The following is a 16115-nucleotide window of genomic DNA, read 5'->3' as shown; positions in this document are numbered from 1 at the left end:
CCCTTTTAGACAAATTCTCAGCTCTTTCCTGAGCCATTCTTCTTGATTCCTTCTATATCAGACACATAGATACTACCCCTACTCCTCTCATGATTTAAAACTCATTTTCCACCTGGTTTCTAGGCAATCTGTCCTCAAAATCCTTCATACTCTTTCATCCTTGTTGATTGTTTTTTGAAATAGTTATAATTTATCCTGTATTTTTAATGACCACCATTTGTTCTATCCTATCTACATTATTCTATCTCTTACCAGACCCCAATATACTAACTCTATTTTGATCTTTCAATTCCTGCACTCTTCTCTTATGCATGATGTTTGTTTTTACTTTTCTGACTTGGCTTATAAGTTTATGCATTCAGAAATATCCATTGAGCACCTACTGTGTGCCAGTCACTGTACTAGTGATAGGGATAAAATAGTGAGTAAAACAAATCAATTCCTGCCTTCATGAAGATTATGGTTTGTTAGGGAAGACCAATAATCACACAAATGAAAATCGAATTTGCAAATGTAGTTAGGGCTTTGAAGGGGAGGACCACAGTATCCTGAGAGAATATCATGGGTGGGGCAGTAAGGACAGAGGGAGGAAACTAATTAGGGACGTCAGAAGGGAAATGAGTTGAAATATGAAGGCTGATTATATGTTAACTAGTTGAACTAGTTGCAGAGGCTAAATGAAGGGTTTTCTGAGCAGCAGAAAGAGCATGTGCAAAGGCCCTGTGGTGAAAGAGATCAAGGAACTTGGTGTCAGAAAAAGCCAGGGGTGGGCAGAGATCTGAACATGCAGGGTTTGCAGATCACCCTGCTAATGAGGGAGTTTTAAAAAGGGTGGAGGAGGGGAGCATGGTCCCACTGATGTTTTGAAAAGATCCTGTTTATTTAGCCTGATTTCACACAGCCAGCTCCCTCTCATGGAGCGCACATTTTTGAGATGTGCCAGGGAAGAGAGTTGGCTGGACTAGATTGTGAACTCCAAATCTGTGGAGAGTTTTCAATGAAGATGCATAAGGCCCTAGGGAACAGGCCTAACAGATGTTATCAGTAAGGCAGGAGGAGGAGAAGAGCTTTAGTTTAGCCACATTCCTCTGGGGACCTCTCTGACTTGGCTTCTCTGGCTGAGTTACATTGCCCTGATCTGATACTCAAGAGCAACAGCTGGCACTGAGGGAAGGAGGCAGTGGTGGCTGTGTGCAGGTTGCTGTGGATAATTGGAGGTAAAAAAGGAAAAGTGGCTCACCTAATTGTATTCTAAATTACATCCATTGTTCAATTTCTTAAAAGTACTTGATGCATTCAAGAAGGCAAGTCCTTTCTGGAGTAGGGGATCGATGGGGGGCAGAAGGAGGGAATGGATGCATAGGTACTCTTATCACATTACTCAGGGTGTTGTAAGTGCAGATTTGAGTGGCTTGCTCAATTACTTTCACTGTGTGCATGCTAACGGTAATAAACTTGGAAAACTGAAACACATGAGTCTATAGTAATTGTTTTTTAGATAGTGTAATAATTCATGATAATTGCTTGCAAAGCATTTTCCCCCTCCTTGTCTACAGGGGTAAATACATTAAAGCCGCGCGTTCTTGTATACTATTTTACAATCTATTAGCATAATAACCCATTATAAAATAAGCCCTGCTGCTGTGGGAAAGTGTGTGATATTGGTCCATTAGACACCTTTATTCTTATACACAAGCAACTAATGGCACTATTTATGGGCTCATGTTAGTTTTGTATATGCTTGTTACCAACTAATAGATTCAGAGCATGAAGTACTGTTTGATAAAAGTTATCCAACACTAACAATCCACCATGACTCTAGCCTTTTGCTTGCTTGAAAATTGCTTTTAGCCCCATGTGAATGGGAAAGTCATCTTGATAAATTTAGCTGCAAGCCAAGCTATAACCAATGTTCACAGAATGTAATCAAATTAGATCTTAAAGCCTTTAATTTCATCATTAGCATGTGTTATTTCTTCCCCAAACCTTGTAATTAAATAGCATATTAGGAATAGATTTTTTTTTTCCCGTTTATACATTTATTAGGTATCTGGGGTTAAATTTGGATCTCTGTTATGATACACATCTGCTTATTCTTAAATTAGGATAGCTTTAATGATACCTGAAGAATTAGAAAAGTAATTGGTTAACGAAACTAAGGGAATTTGTGGCAAATAAGATATCATTATGTTTACCCGAGCACTGTTATAATCTGAGAGTTGTATAATTAGCCAAATTATACAGAGGGAAATTAGATACTCATTATTTACTTTTCTTGGACATTCTGTGGCTTTGTGCAAAAATTTTCACCACACACATGAGATTAATTCTTCTTGATGTTTACATCTGGTTTATCACAAGTCAAGAATTTCAGATAAATGCTCTTTTCTTACTCCCAGTTAGTAGTAAGAAATCTGAGGCTTTGCGATTACTGCAGGAGCTATTGCTGTGGAGAATGGAGGTTGCATGGGCTGTACACACAGGCAGAACAGTGAATTCAATGACTGTTGACACACAGAAAATCCCCTTTTGTGACCCGGTGGACTGGTCTGTGTCTCTGGGAAGGGTTCTGGTCTAGGTCAATTTAACTTTCTCCCCTTTAACTCATTCCTCTTCCCATCTCCAACAGAGCTTGCTGCTGGGTTTAGCTAAATAAATTCCCAAGCAGCTGGTAGTTCAGTGTTTCCCAACCCTGGCTGCATATGAGAATCACCCAGGGAGCTTTAAAAATCGCAGATGTCTGACCCTACCCCCAGAGATTTCAGGGCAATGTGATACCAGGGTTGAACTGACTGCAGAGGCAAAAACAGGGGCGGAAGATAGGAGTCGTGGGGAATGCTGTCCCACTCTTGGCCCCAGAGCCACACCTGCCAGGAATTTGGGATTGCAGCACGCTTTTCCATTGAACAGTGATTCACCTTCTCTTAGAAGCTGCTGCTGACTGATCAAACCTGACATACAAAATGAAGCAAATATGTCATCCCTGGCTTAAGGTGTTACTTTACAGGCACTCTAGATAGAGAATTCACTCATTCCTTTGACAAATATTTAAAGAACACATAATTGCTGGGTGCCAGGCACTCCTGTAGAGTCTAGAGATACGAGAGTAAAGAAAACAGACATTTTTTGGGGAACCTAGTTGGGGAAATTAAAAAAAAGAGAAATAAAGAAAATGTATACAATATAGAAATCACTTCCTAGGGAGGTAGCAGTGATGAAGCTAAGACAGAGAATGGCAATTTCAAGTCTTGCAAAGACTCTCTCACAGAGGTGGATCCTCCTTGTTGGAAAAGGCTCTGATACAAGCCAACTGAATCCGAGGAAATCATAGTAGACAGTCAGGGGCTGAATCCTCCCTCTCTCATCTTGCCTTTTCATTTGCAATGTTAAGTTTTTATCCTGCTTGTGACATGAGGACGTTGGTATGATTGACCTTCCCTGGAACTGGTCCTTTGCTGTGTCCACCTGATGGCTGCTTTAGGTATTGGTCGTCTTCATGCCTGGGGTCTCCCATGTCCCTCTCTGCTTGGTGGCCAGCTGGTTTTCAACTGTGTCTTCAGAGCAGCCACCTGAAAAAGGCCCTTAGATTATAAAATACTCCCTCCTTCTCATTATTCCTCTGTCCCCAGCCCCCAGCAGAGTGGAAGCCCCTAGACTCAGCTTTCTTTGCCAGAGGATTCCCTGTAAAGCACAGGCTGTACATGGGAGTAAAATAATGATGTTTTGAAGGACTTCCTTTCTACTCCTGCAAGGGAAGCTCTTGGTGCCAAATTGTTGACACTGCCTCATTCTCTCTGCCACACTGAATAAATATATTTAAAATGGGATTCGTTTGTGAGTCCTTGGCTTGATTTATAATACATTTTCTATCCAGATATGTGCTGCTACTGTTTATCTCCACAAAATAAACATTAAAATTGCATTTGAACCTCATATTAAATTTATATTCGTGCTATTACAATTTTATTTCTGTCGAGCGATATTCACTTTTCAGACATAAGGCAGAAATAAGAGCACATAGGCAAATAAAAGTAGTTATTATTATTTCATTTTCTCCTAAGTTTTTCCTTAACATGTTACTCACGGCCTGCTCTTTTTCTCATACACAATCTATATAGTAAATACTGGGGAGATGAATAGGGGCTCCTTGATTTTTGCAGTGTATCTAGGTGAGCAGTTTCTATTAATAAAGTGTTTTCCATTACTTGAGACTCAGACAGGAGCAGTGGGTCTTTTGTCATGTGCAGTTGTTGGGCGTCCAGTGGTGTCAGAGGCCCACAGTTGGTAGAACATGGCTTCAGGCTTGTATTTCCAGTAGTAGGAATGGTTACTGCCAATAGTCATACACTCTTTAACCAGTTGCTCAAAGCTAGAGTCCAGTTTTGTGTCCAAAACGATACTCCAGCCTGGTTATCACACTGTTCCTTAAAACCATCCTGCAATGTCACACTTTAGCCTATAGCAGCAGACATAATAATAATAATGATAATCACAATAATAATGGTGAGTAGACATTATTATTTTTGGAAATTTGATTGTAGAAGTAGTGTGGGGAAAGGTAATATAATTATTTGCAAATTGCAACAAGCTTCTATCTTTAAAAATGGACACTATTCTAACTTTAGGATAATTCAGTAGTAGAACTTTGATATTCTTTTTGTTTTGCTCTACAAGATTGGATATTAATGATCTTTTAAAGAGAATTTGGTAATATAACCACATTTCTTTTTTCTTTTTATAGTATTTTTTTCTTTTCTTGCTCTACAAAAATTGGATATTATGATCACTTTAATTTTTTCATTCTAAAAGATGAAAAATCGTATATTGTTAAAGTGTGCATTTTCCTCCTTCATACTGATATTGATCATATTCAGTGATTAACTTTGGACAGTATGGTCCAAAAAGCTGGCTATCCCTAAGGGTTGACTTTCACATTTTATTTGCTTGTTGTTATTTAATGCAAGTAATTTAGTCAGAATAATGCCAAAAGAAGTAATGCTTCTTGCCTTTAGTGGGTTGCTTGACAGCCTCTTGTGAATAATATTAAAAATGAGGATGATCACAATTACTGTGTAATGAGTGCACAAGTACTATGATAACCAGTTCACATGATTACTTATTTCACCCTCACAGTAAACCTACAAGCTAGGTGCTGTCATCATATCCATTTTACAGATGAGAAAACTGAGGCTGAGGTAAATTAATGTGTTCAGAGTTGTCTTGGTGACTCAGTGGTAGAACTGAGATTTCGATGCAGATCTGTATCATTCCCACCTCAACGTTCTCACTCAGTATCCTTTATTCCCTGTAAGAAGATTTTACAAAATGTGGGAGATAAAGTTGATAAGAATTTTTAGCGGTTTCACCAACAGTAGCCAAAGGACAGTAAGGTAAAAAGGAGAGTTAGGTTTCAGTTTGGTCTTACTCACTCACTACTTTTGTGTTCTCAAACTAGCAGCTTCACAGTTTGGGGTCTTAATATCTTCATCTAAAAAACAGGGTTAGTGGTACCTAACTTGAATGAGATAATGGGAAAGCGTTTTATAATTAAAGATGCTCTGTGAATGGGTTTCATCAGCAGGCTGCAAATTCTCTCCTTGGTTCTATCTTATTCAATGTTTTCAGTATCTTAAAGACATGTAGGTCGTAATCAACAAATTTCTGGTACACTCCTGGGAAGGATAACTAATTTGTTGGGTGAGGTAATCAGGACATATAACGATAGCTGTAGGCTGAACTAACAGATTAAATCCCTCAAGATAAAATTGAACCACTTTAGAAAGTCACATAAAAGACAATGGTGGTCAGTTCATTCCAAACTAACACGTAACATTGATTGAGCACTTACCACGTGCCAGGTACTATTTTAAGCTCTTTACATGAGTTATATAATCTGCACAGCAACTATCTGGAGTAGGCACTGGACTAGTCTCCCTTTACAGGTAAGAAAATTGACTTTCAGAGAGACTTTTTTCCCCCAAAGTCACACAGCTGGTAAATGGAGGAGACAGCCTATGAGCCCAGGCAATTTGGACTGTTTAATGCTACCCCATAGTGCACTGTTCAAAAAGCTAACACAGTTTTTGGCCATGTCAATAGAAATATTGCATCCAGATGAGAATTAATAAGAGTCTCAGCCAACATCCCTGTGGATGTTCCACAAATTTTAAACTGTTATATCCAGGTATTGAGGAATGCTGACAAACCAGAGAGCAAATAGGAAAGGATCATCAGGATGATGTCATCTAAAGGGATGTCTGGGGGACTTGAAAATGTCAAGATTGGAGAAGAGGACATATGGCGAGACAGCCATCTTCAAATATTTACCATCTAGAAGTTAGAATTGGATTCCTGTGAACCCCAGAGAACAGCCCCAAGTATTTGAATGAACAATGGAGGGAGGCAGTTTCTGTACAATACAAGTAAGACCTGTCTGAAGGCGAAATCTGCCCACCAGTAGAATGGACCTCTGCCAAAATGTAAGTGCCCAGTTGTAGAACATTTTCAAGCTGAGAACGCTTGTGTGGCTTTCCATCAGGAAAGCTGAGCTGATGGGGGATTTCTACATTGGTGGAAAAATTCACTGGATGACTTCTAATGTCCTTTCCAACTTTAAGATTCTACTACTTCATTCATCAGGTATTGTGCCTCCTACTTTATCCTTAAAAATAGACATTTCTCTTTAAGGTATCACGAAAGGGTTAATGATTAACTGGATTTAAGGTTTGTGTGTTTCACTGATGAAGCAGCTTGGGGCAGGAGTGAACACCTGAACCAAGCCGACTCAATCAGATTCTCTCTCTCAGAATGTGGTACCAGCGGTCTTTCTGGAGCTAGGATGTACTGGAGCTGTGGAGTGGGGCAGTCACTTTCGTGCTGTAGTGGGGAGACTGAAAACACCAATGGGCAAAAGAAAAGATAAAGCAAATGCAAATAAAGAATACAGAAATATGAAATCATGTGATCCAAGGGAGGGAAAGAGAGAAAGGGAGAGATGATGAGGTTGCCTATTTTGGTTCCCATTGGCTGGCAAATTCTAACCTCCCATCCTCCAAGCTTGGCTAAACTTGCTACTTCTGGGTTCAAGGAGACAGCAGTGGATGCTCTAAGTTAGTTCTGTTTATTTTGCTTCAGTCTGAATAGGTTTCTATAATGTGCCACCCAAAGTTTTTAACTTTGGACAATTCTTTTTAGATAGAGTGACTCTTCTTTCTTTTGTGTAAAAAACCCTTACTTTTACTGTCTTCAATTGGCTGCTTAATAGTGGCAAGTCATTACAGGTACACATTTTCCCCCAAGATATAATGGTTATAATTAAGTGATTCAAAAGTACTTTAGTGCAGAAGGGCCAGGGCTATCCAAATGTCAGACTAAATTATAAAGTGAGCAGAACTAAAATGCCACAGGATGTAACCATCCATAATTTATGAGTAGCAGAATCAGATCAGTCCATAAAATGAGCTGGAATAATTTTTTCATGGTTTCATATGTTTTTATTAAAAGATATGACTCAGTAGCAGTGAAACACTGAAGATCAATAAAGTTGCAAAAGAGTAAAGCATTCTTACCATATCCCTGGGACCCCCTGTTTTTGATGGTATACTGGGGGAAATGTCATTAGGTGAGGCACTGCTTTATCAGCCTGTGGGAATCTGAGCCGTGAATATTTTAGGTGGGACATCGGTTCTCAGGAGGCTCCCTGGCTGCTGTTTTTGCCGTGGAAGAAATCTCATGGGTCTTCCAGGAGAGATACTCTCTGAGATGTGGATGGTTAAGAGAAATCCTCATAGGCTCCTGGAGCTGTCTCCTGCTTGCCAAGAATAAATCCAAACTCAAGATTGTTTGGAATGGGCCTGTGTGACAGAAACATTTGCAATCATGTCACTGAAAATGTTTGTTTTCCTGGGTCTACATGGCAAATAGGATACAGATCAGTGAGCAAAGAAATGGTTTGCTGAGTGGGTTGGACATCACTGATGAAATGTTTGCTGGAAGCGTGTACCATGAGTCTTGCTTCAGCACCCCATCCAGGGGAGTTGCCATGCTGCCTGGCAGCATTGCCAGCCTCAGTACTTATGAGAAACGAGCTGAAGTATTTGTCATCATTAAGGCTGTAGATTGTTTTCGAGGAGTGTTAAACCTTCCAACCATATTGTAGCTCATGGAGTTTAATCCACATCTCTCTCAAAGTTTGGATCAGATACAGGGCAGCTATCCTTGACATTTATGGAATAAATACGTTCCAGGGAATGGCCAGTAAAGTGCATTGTATAAAGTAAATCACATTTCCCCATTGATCTACTTTATGAAACTAGAGACATACACTCTGGAAACAAATCCATTAAATGTTTGGTGAGGAGATAGCCTAGGTGGCCCCCATTGGAGTCTCTCAGTGGACTCCTCTAAATGTCATCATTGACAAATGCCTGCAGAAGATAGTTCCCTCTTAGTGCCTTGATTTTCCTCTATGTAGGTTCCCTGCACAAGGAAACTAGACACTGGGCATCAGCTCTGTGCTCCACATACTACAGGATTCTCTTCCCAGCTAGGAATATCCTTATGCTATACTCATGCTTTTAATCCCCTCTTTCACCTTTAATCTGCTGTGCTCATGATTTTAATCCTTTCTTAATTATATCCTTTAACAAACCTGGACATGATATCATACACAAGTTCAAATGTCCAAAAACATTATAGCTGTGATAATAGGATGCAAGTTGGGAACCCCAGTGTGTATACAGGCTCCAAAAAATGCATTTGTTTTAAAATGAAGGAGCAATATAGGAAAATAACACATGGGAGATATAGTTATAAATAACTAAATAAATCTCCCAGATTAAAATTATACATATTCACAAGATGTTATGAATGAACTGAGGACAAGTGAGTTAGAATGCACTAAAATAACAGTTTTCTCTCCACAAAATTACATGAAACAATATATTTACTTTTCAACACTTTATTTTGAGTCTAGGTGATATGGTTTGGCTGTGTCCCGATCCAAATCTCTTCTTGAATTGTAGTTCCTGTAATCCCCACATGTTGTGGGAGGGAGTCAGTGGGAGGTAATTGAATCATGGAGGTGGGTTTTTCTGTGTTGTTCTTGTGATGGTGAGTAAGTCTTACCAAATTTGATGGTTTTATAAAGGGGAGCTCCCCTGAACATACTCTCTTGCCTGCCACCATGTAAGATGTGTCTTTGCTCCTCCTTCACCTTCTGCCATGATTGTGAGAAATCCCCAGTCACGTGGAGCTCTAAGTCCATTAAGCCTCTTTTTCTTTATAAATTATCAAGTCTTGGGTATTTCTTCATAGCAGTATGGAAGTGGACTGATACACTAGATAAACATGAGTCATTAATTGTCCCTTGGTTGGTGAAATTGATCTTTTCTTCATGGTTGATTGGGAAGGGAGAGGGAAGTTGACCTGTTGAAGTTCATGCTTGGAGCTTCTGTTTGGTTAGGAGCAGCAGCACAATATTTCCTTGCCTGTGAGGGAAAGTGAATATTTTGAGAAGTGGGGAAAAATAACTTTTGGTGTTAGCTAGATTCCTCAGAGCCATAATGCCTAGGTTTTCTTTTGTTTTTGTGAATTTTATTTTATTTATTTATTTATTTAATTTATTTATTTTTGAGACAGTCTCACTGTGGTGCCCAGGCTAGAGTACAGTGGTGTGACCTTGGCTCACTGCAGCCTCTGCCTCTTGGATTCAAGTGATTCTCCTGCCTCTCAGCCTCCTGAGTAGCTGGGATTATAGGTGCCCACCACCACATCCAGCTAATTTTTGTGTTTTTAGTAGAGATGGGGTTTTACCATGTTGGCTAGGCTGGTCTCAAACTACTGACCTCAAGTGATTTGCCTGCCTCGGCCTCCCGAAGTGCTGGGATTATAGGCATGATCCACCACACCTGGCCTGTTTTTCTGAATTTTAATAAGTGGCATTAGGCTTCGTTCAATTTCTCTATTATCAATTTTTATTATATATATCCAGTGAGAATGATTTAATTTCTATGGTTACAGAGACTTAGCACTTCACAAACTTAGTTAAACTTATTACAATGTACCTGACTGTCCCCATGACTCCATTTCCACTGCAGGTCGTGTCATGTCCTGTGTGTATGGCACATGGTGGATTTCTCAGTGTAGAAAACATCTATTGCTGTTCTCTTCTTGGTCTTGCTGTCAGCCCTGGGACAAAGAGGTCCTTGGCCCCAAATTGTGCTTAGTTTTCTAATAACAAATATTGCTTACATTTATTTAGGGCCCATCATGTGCCAGACACTGTGTTAAGCACTTTGCTGGCATTATCTAATCAATTATCTAACCGACTTACTGGCATGTCACAGATGGAGAACCAAAGGTAAATTAGCACACACTCAAGCCTACACAGACAGTGGCAAGAAGCCAGAAGCTAGAACGTGAAACCAAGTCAGTCCTTGATAGGGCTTACGCTTATCACTCCTCTTCTCGACTACCTCTCTCTGGTTGTCATTTTATTTAAACTACTTTTTAAAGACATGATTGACATACAGAAAGCTATACACATGTAATGTATACAGCCTGAATGAGTCTGGAGATAAATGCAGTCGGTCCTTTGTGTCTGTGGGTTCCACATCCGAGGATTCAACCAACTACTGATCAAAAAGATTTGGGGAAAAAAGCCATCTGTACTGAACACATACAGTTTTTTTCTTCTCAGTATTTCCTGAACAATACGGTATGACCACCATTTACCTAGAATTATGGCTTATTAGGTATTGTAAGTAATGTAGAGATGATTTAAAGTACATGAGAGGATGTGCATTGGTTATATGCAAATACTATGCCATTTTATATGAGGGACTTGGATTTTGGTAGCCATGGGAGATCCTGGAACCAATCTCTTATGGATATCAAGGGATAACTGAAACTATCACCACAATCTATGCCATAAACGTATCCTTCACCTTCAAGAATTTCCTTCCTTCCACCCTCCTTATTTATTTATTTTTATTTAGTCATTTATTTATTTAGATCTTGTTCTGCCACCCAGGCTGGAGTACAATGGAGCAATTATAGTTCACTGCAGCCTTGACCTCCTGGGCTCAAGTGATCCTCCCACCTCAGCCTCCCAAAGTTCTGGGAATACAGAGATGAGCCACTGTGTCCAGCTGCTCCTTATGTATTATTATTTTCTTATGTGTGTGTTAAAAATGCCTAACATAATATTTACTTTCTTAGAACATTTTAAAGAATACAACAGAGTATTGTTAACTGTAGGCACTATGCCATAGACCTCTGGACCTTACTCGTCTCATAAAACAGAAACACTGTGCCCTTTGACTACAAACTCCCTGCTCCCCACTACCAAAGGCCTGGAAACCACCCACCATTTCCACTCTTTGTTTCTATGAGTTTGACTATTACTGACTCATCATATGAGTGATATCATGCAGTATATGTCTTTCTGCGTCTGGCTTATTTCACTTAGCATGATGTCCTCCAGGTTAATCCACTATTGTCACAAATGGCAGGATATCCTTCTTTTAAAAACACTGAGTAATATTCATTGTACGTATATATCACAGTTTCTGTATCTATTCATCAATGGACATTTAGGTTGTTTCTGTGTCTTGGCTATTGTAAATACTGCAGTGAACATGGGCGTGCAGATATCTGTTTCACATACTGATTCAGTTGCTTTGGATGTATTTCAGAAGTGAGAGTGCAGGGTTTATATGGCAGTTCTATTTTTAGTTTTTGGAGGAATCTTCATACTATTTTCCTTAGTGGCTACATCAATTCACATTCCTACCAACAGTGTTGGAGGATTCCCTTTTCTCCACATTCTTACCAACATTTGTTATCTTTTGTTTTTTGGATAATAGCCATCCTGGTTTGGTTACCATTTAATACCAGAGCTATTAGACCTACATCGCATCAAATGGGCACACTGCAAACTGTCAAAATAAACATTTGATCAAGAAGTTTGCTGAAGGAATTTTGATAGAGTATAAACCTTAGCCAGGTTGAAGTTTCTGTGCTTCAAGAAACAAAGAACATTGTAGATTTATTCCTTAACAGACTTTATGATAAGCCTGTCATGTATCATTGACCTAAGTGAGGACAATTGCAACCCAGAGGGAAACTTTTGTTTCTAGGATATTCTATAAATAACCTATTTGATTAATGGCTCTGTCCATGGAGAACAGAAGCCTACTTTATGGCTGAAGACAGGGATACAGCTCTTACCCTCACTTCCCATGCATTTCCCAAACTGGCCCACTTACCCTGGATCACCTACTTACTTTGATTTTTTCATTTAACCTTTATGTATCTCTGGGATTTAATTTATTCAGGGTATATAACCTCAGCTCATGAGATGTTTTTGCCCAAAGCAGGACAGAGGTATTCATTTCTCTCAGAAACAAATCTTGGTGACTATTGTACTGCAGTTTAAGGTATTTACAAGTCTTTGAGATAAACGCTCAGTCAGAACATGGCAAGAAAAGTCATCTTTAGATTCAGTGTCCCTGTCACTATCATTACATCACTCAGTTATCCAGTTCAGAGGATGAGGAAACTCTAGGGGGAGACCCCATGCCTTTATGTGATGCAGTATTAACTCAACGGGCCAGATAAATACCTACCAGTTTGGGGCAGGAAAAAAGGAAATTAAGTTAATTTTTCTCTTCATTTAAAAAATTGACTCTGGGAGCTTCAAGGAGATTTTTCCTTAGACAAAATGGACCCTGTTCCCAATTTTGAGACAAGAACTCATTTATCTGAGACATCGTAACAGAGTCTTCCTAACAGGTTAATGGGCAGAATTTACTTGCTTAAAGGGTTTTCATTATATTGTTCAAACCTAAAAGCTTTAAAAAAAATTTTTTTTTCAAGTACAGTGTTGTAGATTGCAAAAAGAAAAAAATACGGCCACAGATTCCTTTCATCCCTGTATACATCTACCTTTGCAATGTGAACTGGCTGCCCTTCCTGTCAAAACTTGGAGGCATTCTCCCTATTCACTTGCATCTGACTGGCCTTGAGGCCTTTCGGACCAGCAGAATGGGGCAGAAGTGGTGACATAGGAATTCTGAGTCTAGGCTTCAGGAGGTCTTGCAGTTAATCTTCTCATGCTCTTGCTGTCCTGAGACCTCCATGTAAAGAGGCCTGGGCTAGCCTCCTTGAGGGTGAGAGACCACATGGAGCAGAGACATCCCAGCTTAGGCTCCATAAGTCAATCAGCCTGCCCACAGCCCATTCGTGTGAATGAGACTGCCTGGAACTGCTAGCTCCAGTTGACCCACCAGCTGCTTGCAGAATCACCCAGTTAATCCACAGACTTGTGAGCAATGAGAAAATTGCTTTAAAGCTTTAATTTGGGTATGCTTTTATGCACGAATAGATAATGGTTACATATAGGATCAGCCTATAGGCATACAGACACTTTAAATAGGTAAATGTATTTCTGGGTGGTGCGATTGTAGGTAATTTTGTAAATAGGTAAATGTATTTCTGGGTGGTGCGATTGTAGGTAATTTTGTGTTTTAAAGATGTTATATATTTTCTAATAAATCTGCATAACTTTAATGTTAAGATTAAGAATAGGCTGGGTGTGGTGGCTCATTCCTGTAATCCCAGCACTTGGGAGGCTAAGGCAGGAGGATCACTTGAGCTCAGGAGTTGGAGACTAGCCTGGGCAAAATAGTGAGACCTTGTCTCTAAGAAAAGTTAAAAAATTAGCTAGGTGGTGGCATGCGCCTATAGTCCCAGCTACTCAGGAGGCTGATGTGAGAGGATTGCTTGAGCCCAGGAGGTCAAGGCTGCAGTGAGCTATAATCATGCCACTCCACTCCAGCCTAGGCAAGAGAGTGAGACCTGGTCTCTACATATATAATATAAATATATGTATATATATCATACATATATATCATATATAATATATATACATATATGATATATATTATAAGATATACATAAATACATATATAATATATACTAATTTTATTAAAATGACTATTGCAAACAGCTAGTTAATGAGTGAGCAACTCAGTCACTTTCCTTCGGGAGTCCCTAGAACAGTGTGTTCCGGCTGTCAGTTGCTGTCTAACAAACCACTCCAAAATTTAGTCACAGAAGACAAACAACCATCTTACTATGCTCATGATTTTGTGGATCAGGAATTCAGGCCGGACGTAGTGAGAGCTCCTTGATCACTGGGGTCTCAGCAGGGATACTCAAATGGCATGAGATGGCTGAGAGCTCCACTGGGGTCATGTGCCCAAGACTTTGGTTATGGCTGTAGATGAGTTCCTTGCTTTTACACGTTGTGTCTGGTGGAGCTTGAATGTTCAAGATGGCTTCTTCAGTCTCACTTCTGGTGCCTAGGCTGGGCTTGGTAGAAGATCTGGGGCTGGCCGGGAACCTGTCTCTTTCTCTTTCTCCTCATAGTTTTTTCATATGTCCAGCTTGAGCAGCAAGGCAGTCTCAGAGCAGTTAGATTTCATACTTGGTGGCTAGCTTCACCCTGAGCAAACATTTCAAGAAGCGGAAGCTGCAAAGCTTCTTATAACCTATACTTGGAAGACCCAGAATGTCATCCCAAAATCAAAGGCTTGAGCATTACTCCTAAATGGGAGTAGTAGCAAAAATATTGTGGCAATCTTTAATCTACCACAGTCTGCCCTCGGGCCACACATTATTTACACATGTTCCACATGCAAAATACACTCACTGTTCTCTAAGGAATCTCCCTCCCAAATCATATCTTATTACAACATTGGCTGTCAAGAATCTCCCTGTCAAAATCAGATCCAGATATGGATGTGTCTCCTCACATGTGAATCTTTGAGTACAGCTACTTGAATACAATTTTTTGTTGTTGTTGTTCTGAAGGCCTGCGAACTACAGAAACAAACTGTTTATATAATATCTCCACACATCCGATATTCAATGGTAAAAAAGGTATCGTACAACCACAGTAGACACTGCCATCCCAAAGGAGGGGAAAGAGTACATGGCAATCAGTTGTCCACAGCAATTCTGAAACCCAGCCAGGCACAGATCATCAATTCTCTCTTCTCTGGGGTCAAGAACATTTCTTGACTAGGGCTCTGTGTTGCTTCCTGGAAATGACTCCTACTCTAGAAATTCTTCCCATTACATCAGCAGAGTGCAAAGAATCAGGCCTCCCTGGGTTTGAATAATGACTCCATATTTACCACCTATATGACTCAGTGCAAGTTATTTGTCTATGAAAAGTGTATAATAATTGTCTATGAAAAGTGTTCATTGTCTATGAAAAGTGTATAATAATACTCCCTTATAATGTTATTGTGAAAATTAAATGAGCTACTATATATACTTAACACGGCATCTGGCATTCGACAACTAGTATTTTTCACCTCTCCGTGATATTCTGTCAGTTTAGGCCGTGGCAAAATTGTCACAGGTCTTGAGAAGGCCACAGAAACTTCCCCAAATAGATACTATAGTGGGGGAACCTCCTACAGAATTATTGAGCAGTGAATTGGGGCATTGCTTACAGAACTATTGAACAATGTACTTTTATCACAAAAAAGAAATTTTGAGAGAATCTAGTTTGTTCTGTTAACCCCCAAAATACTGAAGCTTTCAGGAATTATCATGCTTGAGGTTGCTTACTGAATGCTGGTCTTCTGCCTCTAGTAGCAGTGCTTGTTTCATGGTCTACAATGTGCAGCATCATTTTATTCATTCATTTCCCATAAACAGTTGTGAATGGAATTCCGAGTGCAGAAAATGAGATCAAAATTTGGTGCAAACTAGTGAAGATGTTTGACCCTTCCATCTGGCTCAGAGCAGAGCAGTTGTTCAGAAGGTTTAGTAGCCTCAAGCAGTTACCTGAGATCTTAAGATTAGCAGGTTGTGATAAGAAGAGGTAACGTTTAATGTTAACAACCGAGTGGGGAAAGGAAAGCATACCACATTAGTGTGGTTCTGCATATAAATGTGTAGTAACACAACCCTACTCAAAAAGGCACTAGATGTGTGATCCCATGCACAATGTTTAGATCACTATACCAAGTGATTTAAAGAAATTCCACTGCTCACATAAATACACACTCATGGATAATAATGGAAATCAGAAAACT

The sequence above is a fragment of the Chlorocebus sabaeus genome, chromosome 22 (genome assembly GCF_047675955.1).
Source record: "Chlorocebus sabaeus isolate Y175 chromosome 22, mChlSab1.0.hap1, whole genome shotgun sequence".
NCBI lineage: Eukaryota > Metazoa > Chordata > Mammalia > Primates > Cercopithecidae > Chlorocebus > Chlorocebus sabaeus.
This window is presented reverse-complemented; position numbering follows the sequence as displayed.